We start from the raw sequence: 12,798 nt of genomic DNA on the forward strand, positions 1-12,798 counted from the left end.
TACAGTCGGAGTATTTTGGGGAGATTCTTTGGGGAGATGGGGACAGGATGCTTATAGAGAAGGGCAGCTTTGGTGCAGAAGTGAATGTTGCGTTACGCTGAAGGGAGGTTTAGTTTTGTTTCAAGAGTTCAGGGATAACATAAGCCTTTATACTGATAACACCACAAAGCCCTGTTCTGTGTCAGTGCTGCCGAGATTGGTAGTTAATGGCTCATCGCTGAAATCCACCGTTGGTTCTCATCAGCAGTTCGAGTTGCAGTACGTGCGCGCATCATCTCTCCGGCTGCCCGTAGATGATCTGTTGTCTTTTGAGGCACATAAATGTCTCACGCTGTGTCTCCGAGTAACTCACGGTGGCTTCGGTACACGTGCTAGCCAGTTCCCTTTTCAGAGGGCAGTTGTCTTGTAAGAGTTCGGCACCCCGCAGCCAGGTGTCCCGGCGAAGCAATCCCTGCAATGTGGCAATTTGCCACCAGGCACGTGGGCTGGAGCCGATGGCGTTTCATCACCCATGACGGAGTTAAGCCCAGCCGCTCGCAAGCACTGCGTTCTGCAACACGCCCCCGTTCGGCGGCCTGAGCTGTCCCTGCGGGGCTGCTGGCAAGTTGGGCGCTGTGTGGTGTAGTTAGTGGTGCCCAGCCATGCCCTCCTGCAGCTTCGCAGTGGGTCACTGGCTTTTGTGAGAAAATGTGGCAAAACCAGTGTGTTCAGCACTCCTGTGGTTTATTGCTACTCACGGGGTGTTGCTTTAGGTTGTCCTTAATGCCCGTGTTGAAGGCCAGCAGGAGAGTTTAGAGAAACCCTGCTTTGCTGTGATTATTTTTAGTATCTAAGAAAGAATTTCTTATTTTCTTGATAAAGGTCACCAAGGGAAATTGTATTAAGGTCTTCGTTTAATCTGATAAATTTTTCACAGGTAGAAAGATTTCTATTATTTAATGTATTACATTTTAGCAGCTAGGCTTAGACAGCATCTCTCTATCAGCATTCAAAAAGAGCTATTTTACTCTAACTTGTTATCTCAGAAATCCTGGTAAGAGGCTGTTTTAATGAAAAAGGAAAGTGCAATTTTTAAATATATGAAATATTGAGCAGGGTCTGCCCTGATTTAGTGTTGCAAAGAGCTACCACAGCAGGCTAGTCCTAGGAAGATTGGGTAAACAAAATGGTGCATACCATCATTAAGCCAAGTGAGAATAGTAAATATTTGATTCTCCCATCAGTTTAATTTACTGATACACATTTTTCCCTTGCAGACTGAAAAAATCTGCATAGTTACACTATCAATATGCATAAATAAATGAATTCTGAGTAGACTTCAGGGCACAAAGTGGCCTGTAAGCACCTTGAAAGACCTTCTCGATGTGGTGAAACAGTGGTTGTGGGTAGGAGTTAGAAGTGCAGGGAGGGAACAGAAGCGGTGCTCCCAGATCTCCTGTTCAGACGCGGCGCTTGGCTCAGCCACCAGATCCTTCTTCGTTTCCTTAAAAAAGGTGAGCAAGGAGAGGAGAGGCAGGACCTGGCAGTGTATGGAGATACCCAGTCTAGCACGGGTGCCAGAGTACAGCCGTGCTGGGCATCGTGCTGCCCAGGCTAATTATCCTGCCAGGGTGACAAATTACAGTCCCTGTTTTTTCTGGACTTACAGAATAGCCATGCCCTTTTTTGCTTGGAGGGGAGTCGCTCTTTCTGTGCACGTCGTGTGTGTATCTGTACACACACCTGCCCATCCGTCCTTCTCCATCTATAAATTTATACGTACGACATAGATTATTAGATAAAATAGATCTTCCTGCTAAAACAAGCTAATGGCTAAGGAGAGACTACTGTAAATGAAATAGGAAAAGTCTGATTTAAAAAAATTTCAATATATCTTAAAGGGGGCAGGAGGGGGGAGAAGGAGCGAAGTGGTGAAACGCGCAGCACGCGTTACCACCCTGCAGCGCAGTGATGCGACCGCCAGACCCCAGCGGCTCAGCACGCTGGGCCGCACGGCCGCAGTACCGCGGCGCGCACCGGCAGGGCTCTGCAGCAGCCGTCGCCCCGTGGCAGCGCAGCACCTTTCCCTCCTGGTCCCCCGTGCGGGACGCACGCCCTGGCGCTGGCAGCCAGGGACCCAGCGCTGCCCTGTGCCCACAGGCGCGAGGCGTGGCGCCCGCTGGAGCTGGAGCTGGAGCGCGCCGCTTGTGCCGCTGTGAAGGTAACGCGGCTAAACGGCTGCTTGAGCCAAATGAGTCTGGGTTAGCAGGAGGCAAAGAGCTCAGCTGTGGGCTCCACAAAGGCAAGCAGAAAATTCACGTTGATTTCAGCAGCTGCTGTTTATGACACAGCTTTCCAGCCTTCCTGATAACCTCAGCATCCTCAAACTAATGAAGAGGCAGTCACTAAAGAGAAAAAAGTATACGAAGGAAAGACAGCAAAGCTCCTTAGGTTTAAAAACAAGGCCACCCCATCTGCTGCTACTGCAAGACGTGTCACCTTGATTTCTTGTGCTTCCTTCCCAGCAGCCGGTCACCTGGCGTGTTGCATGAGAAATCAGATGAGGGCAAGATTTGCAGTACTGGGGGGTGGAGGGAGGGATGGGGTGGTGGAGATTGTAAAAATTAATTAGTCCTAAGCTGTGATATACGTTCATCTGAGTGCTGCTAGTTTAGCCTCCATAGAAAATACATTCTATTGTTGCAAATCAGGGGTAATAAAATCTAATAAATCATACGAGACAGCAGCTGGAACTACAGTCCTCGCAAGGGCCACTTAAGAGCGGAGACTTGGCTGCACCACCCTGCTGTCGGCAGTGCCCTGAGCACAGGTAAGTGCAAAACTGCGGTTGCTACAGCAGGACGGGTATATCCCTTTTCTAAACTTTAGACCTTGTTTTGCTGATCTATAGACTGCTTGTAAAAAAGAAAAAAAGGGCAGGGGGAGTATGGTCTTGATGCTTAGGGCCTGGGGTAGCTAGGCACATAATGTCGCAGATAGGCTGTGAAGGGATAGCATCACCCTTAAGTCCCTCTTGAGGAAGCTTCCTTCTTTGGCCCGTTAAAATCAAACCATTTTCCAGGATTACATAAACTTTATCAAACGTGTTTAGCATGTGCTGGGATTTTGTGCTGGTATTGACTGTAGTAGTTGAGGGCCAAGCTTGTTGCACACATCTAGGCTGAGCCTTAGTCTTGGTTTCACTGGAGATCACTGGGAACGTAGGGATTCCTTTTGCAGGGGGGCATGGGTTATCAGGGCGCTGGCACCTTGCCAGTGCGCCCTCAATTCCCATCCTTCTCTTCCAAACATCATGCTTTCCGTGGTAGAAGAAAATCATACTTTCTAAGAGGTAACTGCTCTTTTTTTTTGTGTGTGTGTGTTCATTTTAGATCTCTGGTAGCTACTGAGCAGCTGCGTTGTTTGCATTGTACACCGATGTATGTATGTATAGGAAAATAAAAGGCTGGCTTAAGCAATAATTAGCTTTTGGGGGTTAACAAGAAAACATCATCAACACTTTATGTTTGATCTTTTCTGGCTGAGTCAATTGAGGACAGGCTGTTAAAGTGATAAAATCTTTATCAGTTACAGTGCTATTACATACTTACTACTGTGCAGTAGCTGCCATAGCACTGCAGTTTCTGAGCGTGGCTGATGTTAAAGGATGCTCAGTGGACGCACACACTGACCGTGCCTCCATAAAGGGAAACGCGGAGCGATGGCAAGCGTGTTACACATCATCCAAGAAAAGGGATGTTTTAAGACCTAATGAAAAATATTCCTCCAATGCTTGTTTTTGTGCTGCTGAAATGCAGGTTTCTAGTTGCATCTAAAAAATGGAAGAGCAGGTCTCCTGAATAAAGCACAGAAGAACAGACCAGCCAGGGACAAACCAATTCTTACATCGCCTTAGCGGAGGGGACTGCTGTGAGGCCATTTCGCATGAGAACATGGCCTCGGCTATTATTACTGATACATATTTTATAAGCTTTAATAATAAATGAAAGGGTTTATAACTATTGAAATATGGACCCTTCCTTTTATTCAAGCAGCAAAATGCCACGTGGATGTATAAAAGGAGACTCTCTTTATGAATGCACTGAAATAACTACAAGAAGCGCTGTAACATGGGACTTGGTTTGAAGGGCTTTTTTTATAGTAAGCTCATTATGGAAGCTATTCACAACTGGTCTTTTTAATGCGTAAGTAGCTTGAGCCATGTCAGTTCTGTATTGCAGAGTTCAGGGCTTAAGGCCATATTCCTTTCAAGTATAAATATGTAACTCCTCAGAGTGATTCCCTGCCACAGGTCCCATTCTTGTTTTCACATTTCCCTTTTGGCAGGTTGCTTTATGGCATCGATTCCATGCTGTTCCTATAAAGGTGGATTTAAAAGCAGATCATCTGTATAGAATGGCAAAACCAGGACACGGCAATATTGGTTAGGGCTAGTAAAGCAGCCTGGCTACAGTGTGCATTAAATAAACAAGATGACTTTTCAGTGAAAGGTGTTTTTCCAATGAAGGTTCACCCTCCGAGGCAGTTTTCTCTGTCTTTTTCGCAAGCAACTTTTGCAGCAGGATTTGCACGGAAGGCGTGTTTGACCTTCCCTAGCTTCTTTCTCATTTCGTGCAAATATGAAGGAGAAAAATGCCATCTCGGCCATGATGTGTCTGATGATGCCCAATTATTTTGACTATTTCTGGTTACTGATACGGGTTGGGCTGTGCCCTTATTTCCAAGAACTGCCAATGATGACTCCAGCAGCTCCTCCCGCAGTTGTAGCGATCAGTGCAGAGTTCAGCATCTTGCAGGTAGCGTTTGGATTATTTTCCCTAGATGCATTTCCTTGCATTTATCTCTGCTGAAAGCCACCAGCCTCCCTTTTTTTTGCCCCGTCCTTCAGTTCTGTGAGGTTCCTCTGGAGTACTTCAGCATCACTGTGGCATTGAACTACCCAAAACTACTGGTTTATTTGGTTTTGTTTGCTTTGGGTTTGTTGTTTTGGGGTGGATTTTAAAAATAAATTCCATAATATGAAGTGAAATAGCATTTGGTGGACAGGTATTCTGTGTTGTTGCTGTTGACAGTAGTATTTATTTGTATTGGAACAGTGCAATATGAGTGGGATGTTCCTAGCAATCTAGCAATAATGTGAGGGTTTAGCTAGTCTTTAATCCCTCTCCATCTTTCTAGGAAAGCTTATATTTATATATAAAAGATAAAAATAAAAGGTCTGGTCAGGTAGGTAGTGTTGGGGAGATCTTATTTACAGATGAATACAGCTCTGTGTGGCTGAACTGAAGAGAAAAATATAATCCCCAAGCCCACTGGGGACAAACTGAGGCAACAAAAGGTGTGGAGATTAGAAGCATGTGTCTTATGCACTCCTGCAGGTGACTTTGCTTAAGTGGGCTAATGAAGTTCTTGTGAAAATACATACGCTCTAATGAAGTTCGATTATTTTTTCCTTTTTAAACGCCATGTTGTTAAAAGTTCGGCCTGAGCAAGCATTCTGCTGAGGGCCCTGCTTATGCAGGCTATTGTGTTAACATTGCTAGTTTTAGCCTGTGAATTTATTGATTTGCCAACCAGATGGAGTGGGATTTGTTCTCTTCCTACTCTCATGATAATAAATGTTGCAGCCTTATCTTCTGAAAAAGGTATAGGAAAGAAGTTTTTAAGTTTTACAGCCTTGCTTAATAACACCTTTCCAGAATCTGTGTAGCTGAGTTCAGAGAAAGGAGTGTTAGTTTCCATCTTACAGGATCGCTAAAATCTCCAAAAGCAACCAAAATGATTTCTTACAGTAGTGCTGCTCACTGATTATTTTTTTCCAAAGGCAGACTGAAAAAACCCACTCTTCTATCATGATCACTACTGTCGCTTCGCCTTCAGTGCCCAAACCACTTCTTATTTCCTCCCATGAAAACCTTCAGAGTTTGGTTTTAAGAAATACCATTCCTACTGACGTGCTGCTTCGTCACGTCTAAGGCATGGCTTTATGGTGCCTTCTTTCGGTGGTGTATTACACACCAACTTTCCGTTGACCTTAAACCTGCCAGACTGCATTAAAAAGCTTTGGTTTTGTGACATGGCACGGGCACCTGGAGTCTGGCCAGTATTTCAGCTAGCTGCTGTTGGTCGCCCTTACCTTCATGAATTCAAGTTCTTTTCCAAGTGATGTTTTATTTACAGATTTGAGAGTGCTCTTTATATTTGGCAAAGAGCCCTATCACCTGTAGTCACGCCCCTGTCCGGGGGAAGTGCCCACCCCCAGCACTGCGGCACCACTACGCCCATGTGCATTCATCGCCCGGTACTTTCCAGATGCCTGGTCAAAATTTGTCCATCAACAATTAGTCATCCGACAGTTGTGAGATACTAATTAGCTCTCCTAAGATTTGAGGACCTCTGTTTTTCTAATGTTGTTATTACTCTCTTGTTTTCAGTTTGAGTTCCTAGGGAAACAACACTTCCATGACTGCGGTGTCCACCCCCCGTCCCTCCTGCTCGGAATAATTTCTGAACCAAGTGACTGACTTCATTCAAATTTGAAGGAGGGTTAGCAGTCTCCAAATTAATTAAGTTTACACAAGCTTCAGGAAAATTGACAGCTGGGTAGAGGCAAGCAAGAAGCAAATTAACATCTCTGTTCCCCCAGAGGAAGACGAGAATTCAGCTGTTACCCGTTCAGTTGGCCACAAGCAGATGGCCAGCCAGGACGCACCCGCTTCTTCCATGACCACTGCGGGTGGCCTTGGGATGCTGATGTGACTGTGGTATGAGTGGCAGAGGGACAGAGGAGAGAAATCCAAATGCTTTCTTTGCCAAAATTACTTTCTTTTCCTACTGTTGTAAACAGCTGAGATCTTAAAAACCATTGCAGAGCCAGTCATCGTTGTCTGATACATACACCTGCCATGAGACGAGAATGTGCTTGTCACTGTTGCACTTCGACTAGCAGAACTTTTCAAGCACTGTCCTCCAGCACAGGCTTAAAAACCTTTGACATCTGGTTTTAGTTAATGTTCTGAAGCTATAATAGGAATTTAATATGTTGAATAAGAACAATTATTTGGTCACTTATAATGAGAATTATGGCATCTGTGTAATACAATTTTTTCTCTCACTAAAATGAAGTTCTATTTAGAATGATAATGTGTCTTCTTTGGTGAAGCTTTTAAAGTAATTGTGAGGTCACCTAAAACTTTGTTTGACTAGCCAGTTAATTCTCAGCTTCATTTTAGTTGCCGCCATCTGTGGCTTTCGCCATTGTCATGGTTTAGCCCCAGCCAACAACTCAGCCCCACGCAGCCGCTCACTCAGTTCCCCCCGGTGGGATGGGGGAGAGAACCAGAAGGGTGAAAGTGAGAAAACTCATGGGCTGAGATAAAGACAGTTTAACAGGTAAAGCAAAAGCCGCGCACACAAGCAAAGCAAACCAAGGCATTCACTCACCCCTTCCCACGGGCAGGCGCTCAGCCATCCCCAGGGCAGCAGGGCTCCATCACGCCTAAGCAGTGGGGAAGACAAATGCCATCACTCTGAATGTCTCCCCCTCTTCTTTTTTCCCCAACTTTCTATGCTGAGCATGATGCCATATGGTGTGGGACATCCCTTGGGTCAGGTGGGGTCAGCTGTCCTGGCTGTGCGCCCTCCCAGCTTCTTGTGCACCCGGCAGTGCACGGGGAGCTGAAAAAGTCCTTGACTGGTGTAAGCGCTGCTTAGCAACAACTAAAACATCTCCGCGTTATCCGCGTTATCACCACTGTTGCACAAATCCAAAACGCAGCCCTACACTTGATACTGTGAAGAAAATTAACTCTAGCTCTGCTGAAACCCACAGCCTCCCACTAAATGTAGTTTCTCAGTAACAGAGATTCAGTCAGATAGATACTTAAGGTTTCTTTGGCATGTTAGCTAGGAAAGGCACCATACAGACAATGCAGGGTGATATTTACTGACCCGGTTTTACTTACTTCCTAAAAGTTAACAGGAACAGAACTTGAGTTTTTAGATCTTGATTTTCGATATATCATTTTAAGTGAACTCTAAATGCATTAAGCCTTATGCTGTCTGCTGTTCGGAGGTAGAAAGTGACATACGCAGCCGTGCAATGTCAAGCGGTCATGATAGCTGGGCATTAGTAAGCAGTACAGCAAACCACAGTTAAATATGTGCACGTTAGTAGAAACCTTAAATTGTGATTTTGGTTCTTCTTCTGGTGGTTTACAATGCGTTACTCTCGGGCAGGCATGACTCCATGGATGGCTCAAGCTGATCGGCACCGGGGCACGTACCTCCTCCCTCACTCCCAGCACTCTTCTGCGGCATATTCCCCTTCTCCTGCTCTGCTGCCCAAACCCCAGCCTGCAGCCCACACCCATACCTGTCTCACAGCTTCTCTGCACGCTTCACCTAGGCCACTCTCTGGCTTCTCCTGCACTGTGTGCATGGCTGGGGTCATGCCTCGGTGGCCCGGCAGGCTCTCCCCGCCCTGGAATATAATCAGAGGCTGCTATGGGTGGTCAGGTTCTTTGTTTGTAGTTTCTATCTAGTGGATCAACAAAGTCTCTTAAATTCCCCTCTGTTAAGAAAAATTAATAGGATATTTGCAACGTGCAACATGCAGTATAAAACCAGGAGCTGAACGGAGCCAGGGCAGCAGTTGGACATGACCATAAACTGATACCTGTTAATGAATTTTGCAGATTAACATCTCCTGCAGGCTTAAAAACTTAAAGCCTAAAATGGTCTCTGCATATTGAGCTGCAGAACTGATTTATTCATCCTTTCCCTTCTCTTTGAAATTATTTTTGCCCTATAAAGTTGTTATAGAGTCCCTCTTGTGGTATACGGCATAAAAGCAAGAGGCAGGACTGATTTTACCTGCTCTCATTTCCCCCCTGGTCTGCAAGTTCAATGTATAGCTTGCTATTAGATCAGAAACATTAACAAATCAAAGTCTGCCCTGACGTTTTTCTTGGGGAGTTTTGCAATTGGTATTAGAACACCAGAAAGTGAAGACATTAAGACTGATTTTCTTCCGCTTGCCAATTCTCAGCTCATCAACTGGGGGCTTCATCACAACTTCTGCAAAACATCGTACTGGAGGGTGAGTACGGAGGGTGAGAAAGCTGCAGAGAAGGCATTTTGCAGGATTTTCCTCAAGTCTAAAAAGCTGAAGTGGGAGAGAGGAAACGTCAGTGGGTCTGTGCTTCCAGAAGTCCCAGCGGTGCTGGGAAAGGACAGAGCCATTCGGTGTGGCTGTCGGCGCTGAACTCGTCCCTTGGTCTTCCGGGAAAAGATGCAGCATCTCTTCTGACCACTGCCACTTTTCTTCCTCTCTCTAATGTATTCAAATTTGTTTTTATTGAAGTGTAGAAAAGTCTGAGTGCTGCGTGGGACGGCTTATGGAGCTGTGAATTATCATTTGCATGTTGTTCATCTTATAATGTGTTTTCTGCTTTACTCCCCCACTGGGGGGCTGTTAATAACTTTATCCACTAATAAGCTGTTCAGGGCAGTTGCACTTTGTGGGCTGCTCCATCTCCCTGGCAAAGCAGAGGGCTTTTGTGAGTGCACAGTGATGTTTTTTTGGCAATATATCTGGTTCTGACTCTGCCAGGTCACTCTGTCCCCAGCACAAGAGTGACCACATTCAGCTTCAGACGGTAGGGAGAACGACCTGTAGTTTTTAAGGCTGAATTCGTGTTTAGGCTGTCTTACCTGCTTATGAAAAGAATTCCCCTCTCTTTTGAGGGCTCACACCATACTCTTTTTTAAAATTTCTTTATTTCTGATATTTTTTTTCAGTTCCAGCAGCCGCTGCTTCTGTGTCCATTTGTTATCTCTGCACAGTGAATGAGAAATTCATAGCTTGACACCCTGCAACTCTGGTGAAGCAGCATTTCTGGGTAAAGCCTGGCTTGACTGTAACTTTGCAGTGTGGGAGAAAACAAAAAATTAGGCCCAAACTATACAAGAATTCTGCAGTTTTAAGTAGGGTGGTCTTTAAAAGGGATATCCTTTCTATTAAACCAAGGATAGTCAACTACCCTGTTCCAAGGGTTGCCCACACAGACCCTCTGGAAGTATTTAAGGGCTATAAACTGTTTACCCTACCAAGTCACCAAACACAGAGTTGCTTGTGAGGCTTCCCCCTCACCCTTACCCCGTCACGGTCCCTGGTCCCTCCCTTCACCTGAGGCCATGGACAATTTATCACGTGGGATGGGGTGGAGAGGGCATCCTGTCTGATGTGCTCTGGTGACCAGGAGAAAGCCACAGTTTGGATGATTTCTAGCGGACTGGCTGTACTCAGGGGTGCTGGAGGGTCTATGGAAGCGCAGCCTAACGCCTTTGTGGCAATATGGGGGCATCAGGCATGGCTGGCCTGGACCAGCTAACAGGTGGAAGTCTGTAACAAGTAATGATTTCCCCATTATGGGAAAAGTCCTTTCATGGAATGGCTCAGGTTGGGCATGTAACGGTCCCGTAACTTTTTCCTATCTGCCTCCCTGATTTGCGAACCGTAAGAACTAACTGCTAACTAACAACTAACATTTCTTACTTTTTCCATCTTGCCAACCTCCCCAAAAAAAAAAAAAACCCACAACACAAAACAAAACAACAAATCAAAACAAAACAGTATTTGTTGGGCTGCGCTCAGAAACCAGCTAAAGGCTTTGCTCATTTATCTGCAGGGTGCACAAAATTTTTCATCTTCTTGGATGCAATATTGTCAGAAAAGTTTAGAAGGGGGAACAGAGGGGAGACAGAGATGAGACACTGGGCGGTTGCCTGTGATGCTCTAAAAAGCTCTTAATTTTAAGTATGCCTGCACTGACGGCATGATTTGCGTGTGTGTGTATGCGCAACCAATTGCCAGATCTGAGATGCAAAATGGATGGGACCTTTTTCACCTCTTTCCACCACCCCGTACTTACTACAGGTCAGTGCAGAGCAGCCACTCAGTATCGCCTTTTCTCTGTGAGGACGCGCACGACGCAATCTCCAGATGACCAACAGCCTTTCGTCCAGCTCAAGCTATTTGGCTTATGGGGGCAAAGGGATAAAATTAGTGCCCTATGACAGAACTGCATACCAGACTGTGCTAATGCTCCCTTCCCCAGGAAACAGCTCATTTGGCATTTGGTTACATGACATTTTTATGTGATAAGACCTGTATTCAAGCCAGCAGCACTTAGAACCACTTTTAAAATTATCATTGACTTTTCTATGTACCGTCAAGTCTATTTCCCATGTTATAGGTTTATTTAATTGAGTGAGAAGGTGCTGAAAGGGTTGTGTGTATTCACTTCTTAAATACACTGGACTCCTCACCTCTGTGTTTGCATTGTTCCAGTTCATTATCCATGAGGATACAGCAGATGAGAGCCGGGTGAATTGTTACTGTCATCTGAGGCCGAGAGCCCATTCTCAAAAGGAGGCAAGTAAACAAAAATAGTGGAAATGAAAGCCCTAACTCTGAAATCATATTGCAAAACTTCTACTCTGAAACCACTTGACCTTGGAGGCCAGTAGCCTTAGTAAGAAGCTTCGCTGGGTTTTGGCAAGGTTCCCTAGGTATCGCTCTGCATGGCCAGAAAGCATTTTCTTGGGGTACACGCGTGGAGGCTGAGCCCAAAGGCAGCTCAGGACCCCATCGGGTGGCTGTTTCAGAGCATGTGGTACAAGTGGAGGAGCCCAGACTCCTGTGAGGAGTCTGTGACACTGTGAGGCCAGTGTCTTTCAAGGTGAGGAAGAGAAGTGCAGTTTTTCTTGAGTTGCTTAAGCATTCAGAGAGGAGTTGGGGGACCCAGGGTATGTGTGGGTCTGCCTTGAGGTCATCTGCAGAGTTGGTGTCTTAGATGCCTCCCTAGGTAGGGTGTTAATATGTCCTGGGGTAAATCTGTTTGCTGCTTCTGATGGGCAGTTGCCCCATATTCAGCTGTAACACGCGGCTATGTGAGGACCAAGGAAACCCTTGGAGCACACCAATGCACCAGGTGAGCCAGGGATGAGACTGGGGCATTCAGCTCTTAGTCAGACCACCTTGCAAGTATGCTATGAAGACGTGAAGGCATTGGCATTAGAAGACCTCCATATCCCCTGAAAGAGCTGTGCAGAACAAAACTAGGACAGTTGTCTTAGGTGCCCCTATATACAGCTCCACAATGAAAATGCATAGCCAGGAAATTCCTGTTCTGCCTTAAAAAAGAAAAAAAAAAAAAGCTGTATTTGGGGATGTAGCCAGTTTTGGATGTTGACGTACCCTTTAGACAAAGCTGAGGGGGGACTTATACACACCACACCCTACTTTGGAGGCCTCCTTTGCTACAGTTTCATAGTGATGAAAAATAAAAACAGTAGAGTTGGTGCTTGGAAACAGGGTGGGAGTTTGTTGTGTGGGGTTTTGACAAGCCAAGAAATCTCTAAGTAGAATAATCCTTATGGCAAATCAGAAGAGTGAGATTTTTTTTGGTCCAGTTCAGACGTCTCTTAATGGCCAGAAATTGGAAGGTTTCTGAGCTGCCCTCCGCCAGTGGTGCCGGCGGCGGTTTTGTGCAGGCTGAGTAGGGCCCAGAAGATGTCACCACAGGACAGCAGGAAAGCAGGCAAGAGCCTGAGTCCCCCTAAAAACAAAGAGGCGAGTGCTAGGTCTATGCAATAACCAGCGCAGGCAGCCTCTAGGGTTTTCATTGTTGGATTTATATTTAGAAAACTTTTTTAATGATCAGATGAACATGAACGCAATTATGGTAAGAGGAAAAACCAGAAATGTGGTAGTAGCTGCAACACTTTTTTTCT

This window comes from Phalacrocorax aristotelis, chromosome 14 (genome assembly GCF_949628215.1).
Source record: "Phalacrocorax aristotelis chromosome 14, bGulAri2.1, whole genome shotgun sequence".
Lineage (NCBI taxonomy): Eukaryota > Metazoa > Chordata > Aves > Suliformes > Phalacrocoracidae > Phalacrocorax > Phalacrocorax aristotelis.